Genomic DNA, 12,308 nt, shown 5'->3' with positions numbered 1-12,308 from the left:
TCTCTCTCTACTTTTGTATGTGTTTGAAGTTTTCCATTAAAAATATCAAAAAGTATCAGTACTCATACTTTCCTTGTTCTGCTTGTCCTATAGCAATATGTTTTGGATATCATTTAAATACCACTGCATATGGAGCTGCTTCTCCGGAATCTTTCAAAAGTGTTTGTGCTTGTATGTCTGTCACAAACATTATAGACAACACCATGAGGATGCAGTCAGCATATGCATGCAATGTACTTTTTACGCAAATGGTAGCACACACTACACCAGTGGTCACCAGTCTTTGGACCTCATGGGCCACCGGTTGGTGACCACTGCTCCAGACATTTGCACATAATATATCTTGTACATAATATATCTTGGAGATCACACCACATTGATACAAAGAGAGCTTTCACATTATTTTCCCTTTTTTAAAAAAATAATACATTTTTACTGGTTTTAGAGGGAGAGGAAGAGAAAGGGAGAATCATTGATTGGCTGCCTCCTGCATCCCCCCTACTGGGGATCAAGCCTGCAACCTGGGCATATGCCCTGACCAGGAATCAAACTGGGGACCTTTAGCTGCATGAGACAATACTCAGCCAACTGAGCCACACTGGCCAGGGCTGTTTTTTATATTATGTTTAATGGGTAATGCATGGGGGAAGGGGATTGGGGGCATGGAGAGAATCCTATGTTTTCTTCCCATATATTTAGTTACTTTAAACCTTTTTATGTAAAATGTAACATAACATGGCATAAAATATAAAGATATGACCTAATAACTTGTAAAATGAGCACCTGCATAATCATAATGGTCAAGAGACAGAACATTGCTACCCCCACAAAAGCCCCCAGTATGGTCTTTCCTGATCAAAATCTGCTCCTTTCCCCTCGTTGGAAACCACTCTGTGGACTTCTGTAGTATTCGTTTCTGTGCCTTTTATAGTTTTGCCACCTAATTATGCATTCCTAAGCACTGTCTTTAGTATTCATCCATGTTGCAGGTAGCCGTGATTCATTCTCAGTGCTCGGTATTGTATGTATGTGCCACGATTCGTTTATCCAGGTGGAATTTATCTTGCCTTAGGTTTGTGGGAGGCCTCCAGTTGATTTTCTTTTCAGACGACCAGCAAATTGCGCTAACAATATTTGCTGAGCAATCCATCTTTTATCCGCTGATTTAGATGCCACTTTTATTGTTTATTAAATAACCTTATATATTTTGGTCTACTTCCAGACTCACTCATCTGCTCCATTCATCTCTGTCTATTCCTGAGTTCATAATGAATTACTAATCTGACTTTGTAATATACTTTAAGAGGTGGCAGAGTTTGTCTCCCTAGATTTCTCTCTCTTTTTTTCTCCCTGGGACTTTTCTTGAAGTCAGTTAAGTTCCAAGATAACCTTGTTAGAATATTTATTTGCATCCCATTGAAAGCATAGATTAGGAGATGAAAGATGGCATCTTTCCTTTATTGAGTCTTCTAGTCAAAAATGGGAATGAGCCTTTTTCCTTTACATAGGTCCTTGTGCCACAGAATTGACTTCAACAGTTTTATTCATATGTCTCCTGCACATTTTTTTGGTGAAGTAACTCATTCATTTAAACATTTGAATAGTATTCCAATAGTTTTCTGCCATGATTTATTTAATTATTCCACTTTTGAATGGCATTTGAATAAATATGTTTCTAAATTTATCCTATTACAAGTAGTGACTGGTCCACAAAGATCCTGACTTATCCCTGCTACAAATATGCACAGATTGCGTTTTCTTAAAGATGGCCAAACGAATATCTCCAATCCCACATTTCTGATAATGTGACTATTATGGACTGACTTGTTGCTGCCACCTGGTGGCCAATAGAAACAATGCAAGACCGGCTGTTCTCTCTTTTTTTAGAGAAGCTTATTCTCATTCATTCTTTCTACAAACATTCACAATCCCTGATGGTGGGGTGGGGGTCAAATGTACCTAAAAAAGAAAGCATATTCTAATGTTACAGTTTTTGTATACTTTCATCTATGGTCATGGCACATCACTTAGAAGAGAACAATCTCCTATGCTTTCTTCCAAAAATCAAAATTCTATAAAAATGGAGAGATTTTTCATTAGTTTACAAAAGCTGACTCAGTAGCAAAACCTAATCTGAACTGACATAAGGCTATATATATAATACTTATTACTACATTTTTATTCCTATGTAATAGGTATTTATTCCACAGGGACAATGTGAATGTTTGATTATTGGGTGCTATTATAGACCCCTCTAGGGATGTGATGTAATAGAGTCATTCTCCCCGAGGCCGGTGTGGCTCAGTGGATAGAGCATCAGCCTGTGGACTGAAAGGTCCCAGGTCCGATTCCGGTCAAGAGCATGAACCTTGGTTGCGGGCACATCCCCAATAGAGGGTGTGCAGGAGGCAGCTGATCGACGTTTCTCTCTCATTGATGTTTCTAGCTCTCTATTCCTTTCCCTTCCTCTCTGTAAAAAAAAAAAAAAAAAAAAAAAAAAAAAAAAAAAAAAAAAAAATTAATAAAATATATTTTTAAAAAGTAGTCATTCTCAAAGTGTGGTGCCAGCAGCTTCAGCACCACTCGGAAACTTGTTAGAAATGGAAATTCTCAGGCCCCACCCAAGACCTATTCAATAAAACAACTCTGGGGCGGGGTCCAGCCGTCTGAGCTTTAGGGAGCCCTCCTGGTGATTCTGAGTCCTGCTCAAGTGTGAGAATCACTAATACAGAGCATGGGCACCGCTTTATATTTATAAAATTCTAAAGCCCTGAATTCCAAAGCACACCCGCCCACTCCCTCTTGCCCCCATCTCAGAGAAAGGATTTCTCCTAGGTCTCTCTTTTGAAATTTCAAGTAACATTAAATGCATCCATGAGATTTTTTTTATGTTAAAAAGGGGGGCAGAGGTTCCTCGTAGAAAGGGAGAAAGGGTGGAAGAAGAAAAAAGTTCCATCATTAAGACACCTCCTAATTCATCATATCCACCCCCCCACTTGGTAAGCACTTAGAATGCTGCTCATCTTCTGCTCTTGCGGATAAAAGCTATGACGCATATCCTTTCCTGCCTGTCTTCTCCTACACAGGGTAAGGCCTTCTCCAGGCAGGCATGCCTCCTGGCGGAGCCGCTGAGCCACAGGACACACACATCTAACTTTCCTAAATAACGCCAGTCCTCTCCTCAGACCGGTAGTACCAGGCCTTGGCCCCCCACCCGAGGGGTTCCTGGCCTTCCCAGTATGGACGGAGCTGTGGGTATTTCCTTTTGGTTTTGCCTTTCTGAGAGCTGTCTCTCCTGGCTTTTTTATTTGCGTTTCCCTAAACATTCAGAAGCTGAGCCTCTCTTCAGCCAATCTGTTGTTTGGGAATAAACATTTTGCCTCTCAGCCTGCCTCTCGATCTTCCAAGCATAGCTTTCTAGAACTCCATGAGACCTCTCTGGTCGGAGGCAGTGACATATGCAAAGTGCTTTGGCTCCCCGGTCATTATTACTTGGACCGGGGATATTTTAGACTCTCTTTTGCAACTCAGGACTGAGCAGCCACGTTGGTTTGTTCCAGGTGGCATCTGGGCACCCCCGGAGGCAAGGGGTGACAAGATGGGTGCAGGGCCGAGGGCCATGGCACCAGCAGCAACAAAACACACATCGAGGGGAAGAAAGCCCGCGCCTCAGCATGTGATTTATCAAATGTTATCTTGCTGCATTTTCAAGTGCTGTTTACTGGAGCCCGACTATGTGCCAGGACTGTCGTGCGTTCTCCCACTTCATGCGTCCCACAGAGCTGCCAGTGTGCACACAGCCTCTGTGCCAGGCTCCGCCAGGCCCCGGGAATCCAGATGTAAACAGAGCAGATCTGGCCCCTGGTCAGTGTCGCTCTCTCTCTGTGTTAGGCGGGGCCACCATAACAAGCTGGGTGGCTTAGACAATAGGAATCTGTTTTCTCACAATTCTGGAGGTTAGACGTCTGAGACCACGATGTCAGCAGGGTTGTTTCCTTCTTGGCTTGTAGATAGAAGGCTGTCTTCCCCCAGTATCTCCAGGCGGTCTCTCCTCTGTCTCCAGTTTCCTCTTCTCACACAGACACCAGTCGTCCTGGATGAGAGCCCACCTTGCCTCTATGAACTCATTTGACCCTACTCACCTCTTCCAAATGGAGTGATCTTCTGAGGCACCGGGGTTAGGATTGCAGCCTATGAATTGGGATTGGGCCGGGGAAGAGGGGGGAGGTGGGGAGAGACCCAGCTCAGTCATAACACTGTGTAATGGGAGAAGACATGAATCCAAAAATCACAACTCTATGGAAATGACAGCTGTGGTCCCGGGGCTGTGAGAGCCAGTGGGGAAGGGGGTATCGGCTGAGGGGCTTGTGGGAAGCGCTCCCTGGAGAAGTGGCATTCAGGCTAAGATCTGGAAAAGGGCGGGTGAAGCAGAGGAGGGGACAGCAGAGCAGGCTGAGGGACCGGGATGTGCGGAGAGATGATGGTACCTGGCGTCTGAGAAACCGAAAGGCAGCCAGCAGGGCAGGTTGCTGATGGGACCTTGAGATGTAAGCCTTGAACCAGAGGAAATCCACCTGGTATGGTGGATTTGCCCTGGCCGGGTGGCTCAGTGGTTGGCGCGTTGCCCCGTACACCATAAGGCTGCAGGTTTGGTTCCTGGTCAGGGCACACACCCAGGGTGTGAGATTGAGCCCCAGTCAGGGTGCATGGGGGAGGCAACTGATCAATGCCTCTCTCTCTCTCCTTCTCCTATCCTCTCTATCTAAAGTTAATTTTAAAAAAGAGAGAGAGAAAATAAAAATACAGATCCCGGGCCTCATTCCAGGTCCACTGAATCAGAATCCCCAAGAGGAAGCTGCATTTTTATTTTGGAAAAATATCAAATCTCTGGAAGAATTGAAAGAGAAATACAAAGAACACTTGGCCTTTTGGCAATTTATGCTTTTCTTTCTCCTTTCATTGCCCTCCCTTCAGCATGCATTCCTAAGAATAAGATAAGGAACTTTTCCTTCATAACCACATTACTATCGTCATGTCTCAGAATATTTTTTAAAATATATATATTTTATTGATTTTTTACAGAGAGGAAGAGAGAGTGAGAGACAGTTAGAAACATCGATGAGAGAGAAACATTGATCAGCTGCCTCCTGCACACCCCCTACTGGGGATGTGCCCACAGCCAAGGTACATGCCCTTGACCGGAATTGAACCAGGGACCCTTGAGTCCGCAGGCCGACCCTCTATCCACTGAGCCACACTGGTTAGGGAATGTCTCAGAATATTAACATTAATTCAATAATGTCACCCAGCATCCAAGCAACATTTACTTTCCAACTCAGGATCCAATCAAGGAAATATGTCCCTTTACTCCTTCTAATCTAGAATAACTCCTGCCTTAGGCTAGTGGAGTGCCCCACATTCTAGATCTGTCTAAATTTTCCTCATGATTAAAATCAGGGTAAGTATTTTTGGCAAGAACATGACATAGGAGATGTTGAGTCCATCGTACTGTGTCACACAGAGGCCACAGCGTCAGCTGGCCCCACTCTTGGGGATGTGGGTTGGATCACTCGATTCCGGTGGAGATGGCCGGGTCTCTATTGTAAAGGTGTCTTTCTCCCTTTTCAGTTAGCAAATAATTGGTGTTGTGATGTTTTGAACCATGTGACTATTTGTTACTCCAAACCTCTCCCTCAGTGGCTTCAGCATCTGTTGAGAACTGTTACTTCCTCAATTGATTATTATATTGGTGCTTGCAAAATGGAATCTGCATTTATCAATAAATGCCCTGGCGACTCTTCTGCTTAAGGAATATGGGAAGCTCTGTTTAAGTCAGACCAAGGTATTGCTCTCAGGGCAGCTGGAGGCATTAACTAAGACTCATTAGAACCAGTTAAAATGCATATCCCTAGGCCCCATACCACACCAAGGAATGAGAAAGGAGTACTAAGAATAGGCCCAAGAAGCAGCATTTTTTGCAAAGTTCCCCAAGTTTGAGAAACACAGACCTAGTTTGTGATCCTCGGCCTTGCTGCTCATTGCATTTTTAACTCACCATGCAAGTGTTTCTTTTCTGGAAAGTGTTTTATTATTATTATTACTAAAAGCCTGTTGTAGGAAATTCATGCAAGAGTAGGCCGCTCTCCCTCCCCCGGCTGCCAGCCCCGGCTTCGCTCTGGGACCTGAGACCCGGGCTTCCCTGTGGCCTCCAGCAGGCAGCCAGGACCCGGGCTTTCCTCCAGCCTCAGCTTCGTCCAGAATGAAATCCGGTCTAATTAGCTTATTACTCTTTTATTATTATAGACTAGAGGCCCGATGCACAAAATTTGTGCAAGGGGCTCGGCCCTCACAGCCCCTGCTTTGTCCGAAAGGACATCCGGAAGGTCGTTTGGCTGTCCAGTCTAATTAGCATGCTATGCTTTTATTATTATCGATTATTATTATCTCTGTGTGTGAGCACGTGTGTTTAAAAGTACAAGCCCCATGTCCAGGATTTGATTCATATATGGTCTGGGATAGAGCTTGGGCATCAACACTTTTAAAAGGTCCCTTTGTGATGCCAACATTGAGAGCCACAGGGTGAGGAGGGTTCTTTCTAAACCAAATATAAAAATAAAATTTCATCTGCCCTCACCTGGTTACCGTTAAACTCACAGCATCACGGGCAGGCGCTCACCTGCCAGCCAGGAACATCTGCTGCTCTCTCCACACCTCTGATGGGCCCCCCACTGTGTGCAAACAGCCCAGCCTAAACTCTTCCGGCGAGCTGACAAAAGAGGTTGAAAAGAGGTCACTTCCCTACAAAGTGCGGGGACGTGGGAAAAATGCGCACAAAAACACATGCAAGCTTTGTACAATCGGAGTTTTATAGACCAGGAAGCGGACTCTCTGGAAGGGGAAATGACTGGCCAGCGGGTTCATGGCAGAGCCAGGACTCTTACCCAGGCTCTTTCTCCCACTTGGCTCACTTTTACGTGGGCCCTTCAGGCCCCCCTGGGCTTCCTGCACCGCTGTTGGTTGGGCCTGGCCTGGAGCCAACATCTTCACCAGCAGAATCAGCCACCTATCAGGGCTTAGCCTTAGCCAGGCCTTGGGCTATTAGTTGAATGAATGAGTGCAGCCAGTCCAGCACTTGCCCACTGGCTGACATTGAAACCAGTGGAATAAATAAATCCCTGTGAGCTGGATTAGCTCCTCCCCCCCCCCAATATATTTTTATTGATTTTTTTACAGAGAGAAAGGGAGAGAGATAGAGAGCTAGAAACGTCGATGAGAGAGAAACATCGACCAGCTGCCTCCTGCACACCCCCCACCGGGGATGTGCCCCCAGCCAATGTACATGCCCTTGACCGGAATCGAACCTGGGACCTTTCAGTCTGCAGACGGATGCTCTACCACTGAGCCAAACTGGTTTCGGCTAGCTCCTTTTTTTATTTTACAAAGTCAGGAGTCTCTAGGCCTTCCTTATTCTAGAGGCCTTGCCTTGCAGCATAGCAACCATATAGGTGACCTCCGAAATGTATATACATACTTTACAGCTGATAGCTCAATTGATGTTCTTTCTTTTCAGATTTAACCAATTGGCATTAATAATTATTCAAAGAGTGCATTCATTTTTTGGAACACCCTGTGTAATTCACCCAAATTCTACCTTCCATATGCTTTATATGTAATTATGAGCCCTTGAATTGCAGTTGATTGGTTGACCTAAAGTTACGTAGATATTTAATTCTATAATTATAAGTATCCATGTTCCAGATTTTATTTTATTTTAAAAAAATGTATTTTTATTGATTTCAGAGAGGAAGGGAGGAGAGAGAGAAACATCAATATAAGAGAAAATCACTGATTGGCTGCTTCCTTCACACCCCACGCTCAAAACCTGGGCACATGCCTTAACCAGGAATTGAACCGAGACCTACTGGTTCATAGATTGGTGTTCAACCACTGAGTCATGCCAACTGGGCTCAGATTTTATTTTATTTTTATTTTAAAAAACATATTTTATTGATTTTTTTACAGAGAGGAAGGGAGAGGGATAGAGAATTAGAAAGATCAATGAGAGAGAAACATTGATCAGCTGCCTCCTGCACACCCCCTCTTGGGGATGTGCCAGCAACCAAGGTACATGGCCTTGACCAGAATCAAACCTGGGACCCTCCAGTCCGCAGGCCAACGCTCTATCCACTGAGCCAAACTAGTCAGGACTGGGCCCAGATTTTTATATGTTGGAGTGAATCCATTTATTTTCACGTCCTCAAATACATTCATTAGCCTTGGACTGTCCCTTAATGTCTAACAGGTCATAGATGACCTCAAAATAAAGAGATTTGCTTTTCATTGATGGCCTAGGGACAAAAGAGAGAGAGTTGAAGGACATGGTCAGTATTATTTTCAAGGACCAGAGAATAGTTTAACTTTTGGAGGTAAAAACTGTTTAAAAATAATCATTCACACTCTGTGTAATTGACCCATATAAACTATACAATTCAATAATTTTTGGTATACTCATAGTTGTACAGCCATTATCACAATCAATTTGAGAACATTTCATCACCCCCAAAAGAAACTGGTGCCCTTGATCTGTCACTCTCCACTTGCCCTCAAAACCCAACTCTAGACAACCACCAATCTACTTTCTGTCTCTATAGATTTGCCTATATGGACATTTCATATCAGTGGGATCATACAATATGTGGTCTTGTATCTAGCTTCTTTCACTTAGCACCTGTTTTATTTTCTTTTTTTGGGTGGTTTTGTTTTGTTAATCCTCACCCGAGGAAATTTTTCCATTGATTTTTTAGAGAGAGTGGAAGGGAGGGGGGGGGAGAGAGAGAGAGAGAGAGAGAGAGAGAGAGAGAGAGAGAGAGAGAGAGAGAGAGAGAGAGAGAGAGAGAGAGAGAGAGAGAGAGAGAGAGAGAGAGAAGCCTCCTGCATGCACCCCACCAAGGGCCAGGGATAGAGCCTGCAACCTTGGTAAGTGCCCTTGATCGGCATTGAACCCACGACCCTTCAGGTGATTGCTCTATTCACTGAGCAAAACCAGCTAGGGCTTAGCTCATGTTTTCAATGCTCATCCATGTTATGGCATATATCAGAACTTTATTCCTTCTGATTGCCAACTAATATTGCATTGTATGGGTACACCAGATTTTATTTACCCATTTATCATTTGATGGTTATTTGGGTTGTTTCCACTATTATCATTAATGCTGCCATGCATGTTTGTGTACAAATTCATGTGGATGTTTGCTTTTATTTCTCTTGGGTATATACGTTAGGAATGGAATTTCTGAGTGTTCTGGTAATGCTATATTTAACATTTTAAGGAACTCTCAGACTGTTTTTGAAAGCAGCAACACATTTTACATTCCCACCAGCAGTGTATGAGGACTTGTTATTACCTGCCTTCTTTAGGATGGCCATTCTAGTGAGTTTGAAAGTACAATATATCAGAACAGTGGTCTTAATGTGCATTTTTTGATGGTCAATGACATTGAGTATTTTCTCATGCAGTTGTTGGGCATTTGTATATTTTCTTTGGAGAAATGTCTATTCAGATTCTTTGCCCATTTTTAAGTTATTTGGCTTTTTATTATTGCATTGTAAGAGTCACTCATGTATTCTAGATACAAGTCCTTTATCAGATACACAATTTGCAAATATTTTCTCCCATTCTGTGGGTTATTGTACAATATTTGTTTGTGAAGGCTGTCATAACAAAATACCACAACTGGGATGGCTTAAACAGCATACATTTATTTCTTACAGTTCTGGAGGCTAGAAGTCCAAGATCAAAGAGTTTTCAGATTTGGTTTCTCCCGAGGTCTCCCTCCTTTAACTTGTAGATGGCCATTCTCTCCCCGTGTCTTCACAAGGTCTGTTCTCTATGCGTGCACACCTGATGTCTCTTCCTCCTTACAAGGACTCTGTTCATATTGGATTAGATCCCATCTTATGGGTCTCAGCTTAATTTAATCACCTCTTTAAAGACCTTTCAATATAGTTACATTCTGAGGTACTGGTGTTAGGGACTTCAAGATGTGAATTTTGGGGGACACACAATTCAGCCCATAACAGTTATGGGCTTTTTTTTTTTTTTTAAACGATGTCCCTTAAAACACAAAGGTTTTTTTCTTTATTTTAATGAAACCCAACTTATCTATTTTTTTTTCTGTTGCACAATTAGTTAACCCAACATCATAATGTTTGCCTATTTTTCTTCTGAAAGTTTTGCAGTTTGGGTTCTTACATTTCAGTCTGATCCATTTTGAGTTCATTTTTGTATATGGTGTGAGGGAGGGGGTCCAGTTCGCTCTTCGCTTTCTTTCTTTCTACCCACCTGAGGATATTTTTCCACTGATCTTTTAGAGAGAATGGAAGAGCAAGGGAAAGACAGAGAGAAACATTGATGTGAAAGAAACACATTGATTGGTTGCCTCCTGCAAGTTCCCCGATCAGGACCTGGGCTGGGGAGGAGCCTACAACCAAAGTACATTCCCTTGACCGGAATTGAAACCCGGGACCTTTTGGTCCATGCTCTATCCACTGAGCCAAACCGGGTAGGGCCAACTCCACTCTTTTGTATGTGGGAATCTGGTTGTCCCAGTACCATTTGTTGAAAAGAGTATTTTTTCCCCACTACATTGACTTGTCATTCTTGTTGTAAATGTGAAGAGTGTATACCTGGACTCACAGTTTTATCCCACACACCTATGTGATCTATGTGTCTGTCCTTATAAGCGCATCATACTCGTTTAAGTTTTGAAATCAGGAAGTGCGAGTCCTTCACCTTATTCTGAGAACGGTTGAGCTTCTGGTATCAGACACTGTCAGCGGTGTGAACGGGCAGCACAGCCCAGGGCTTTGGGCCCGTGGTCTAAGGTTCATTTCAGGGACACGGACTCTAGGTTCTGCCTGGAAGAGATGGTTCCCGCTCTGTCAGCCCACAGCTCTTTGAGACAAATCGATGGAAACATCCTGTGGAGAGCCAGGATCCCCTCGAGCGAACATCACTTTAAACCCTCCCTCCCTGCCCTGCTTTCTAATTGCTCCTACTGAAATGGTGTCATTCACAACTGGATTATTATTGAACTGAGACGGGTGGGAGATGGGGGGAAGAAGGGGGTGCTTTCAGAGGACTTGGGGGCCCCAGAATAAGCCCAATACCGAGGTTTTTCACTCCTCCCCATGAAAGGTTACTGAGTTTCCTTAGCAAAGAGAACATCACTAACCTCAGGTCACACCGTTAGCCTCCGAAGAACATTGCTCGTCAGTGATGACCCCGGGGTTGTTCTTCACACAGACTGCTGGGGTCTGAATTCACTGGGTACCATCCCCGAACCCCAAACTCAAACCTTGTCTGCACCAGGCTGGCTGGCCCTAGGCCTCTAGTCTGGAGGCTGAGCGAGCTCAGGAAACAAGGCCCTTTGAGGAGAAGAGAACGCTATTGTTGGAAAGCCAGTGTCCAGGGAGTGTGGATTCCAGAGAATGTTTTGGGATGGATTTTCTCCCCCCCTCCCTTCTGCTTTGTTTAACTTTCTCTCCCCTTCCTGAGGGGGTGGGAGTGACAGGACCCTCTATACAGCAGCCTTAAGGGAGTTACATCCTTTGTCTTGCAAAGAAAAGATGGCGCTCAGAGCTCTGGGCCCAGGCCAGAGGCTTGGATTCGATGACAGAAGCCACCAGGTGTTTTCCTTTTCGTGTTTAGCAGTGCACCTCGGAGAGGCAGCCCCTTTCCAGGCCGTGGCAGACGTCAGCAGAGGCACGACCACTTCCTTCCTCCTGCGCTTCACCTCCTTTCTTCCCAGAAAGGGGAAATGATGCGAGCCCACGTCTCAGGCCCGGCCCGCCGCGCTCCGGGTCTCGCTCCCGCTCTCCGCCCCCCGTTGGGGGACCTGCCCCCACAGACCGGTCCCCACGGTCCCCACGACCAGGCCTGGCCGGTCCCCTCGACGTCCTAGGAGGCCTCCGACTCCGGCGGCGCAGCCCTCGAGGTAGGGACTCGAACCCCCGGCTCTGAGCGGTTCCGGGTGACCTGGGGCTCCAGCCCTGGGCTCCCCTTCCCAGAGGGGGTGGCGGCGGCGGGAAGGGGGGGCGACCCTAAGGAGGACTCCCCCAGGGCCTGGCTGCGCCCCAGCTCCGTGCATTCCCGGCTGCGGGGAGGGCCCCCACCTTAGGGCGCCCGGACCCGCGCTCCCCGGCCACCCCCACCCCCCGGCTCAGGCCCCGCCTCGGGGCGGAGCGCGGGCGGCGCGGGCGCGGGGAGCGGCGGCTCCGGGCTCCAGTCGCCTCCCGGGCGGCAGCCG

The sequence above is a fragment of the Pipistrellus kuhlii genome, unplaced genomic scaffold, assembly GCF_014108245.1.
Source record: "Pipistrellus kuhlii isolate mPipKuh1 unplaced genomic scaffold, mPipKuh1.p scaffold_m20_p_6, whole genome shotgun sequence".
NCBI lineage: Eukaryota > Metazoa > Chordata > Mammalia > Chiroptera > Vespertilionidae > Pipistrellus > Pipistrellus kuhlii.
This window is presented reverse-complemented; position numbering follows the sequence as displayed.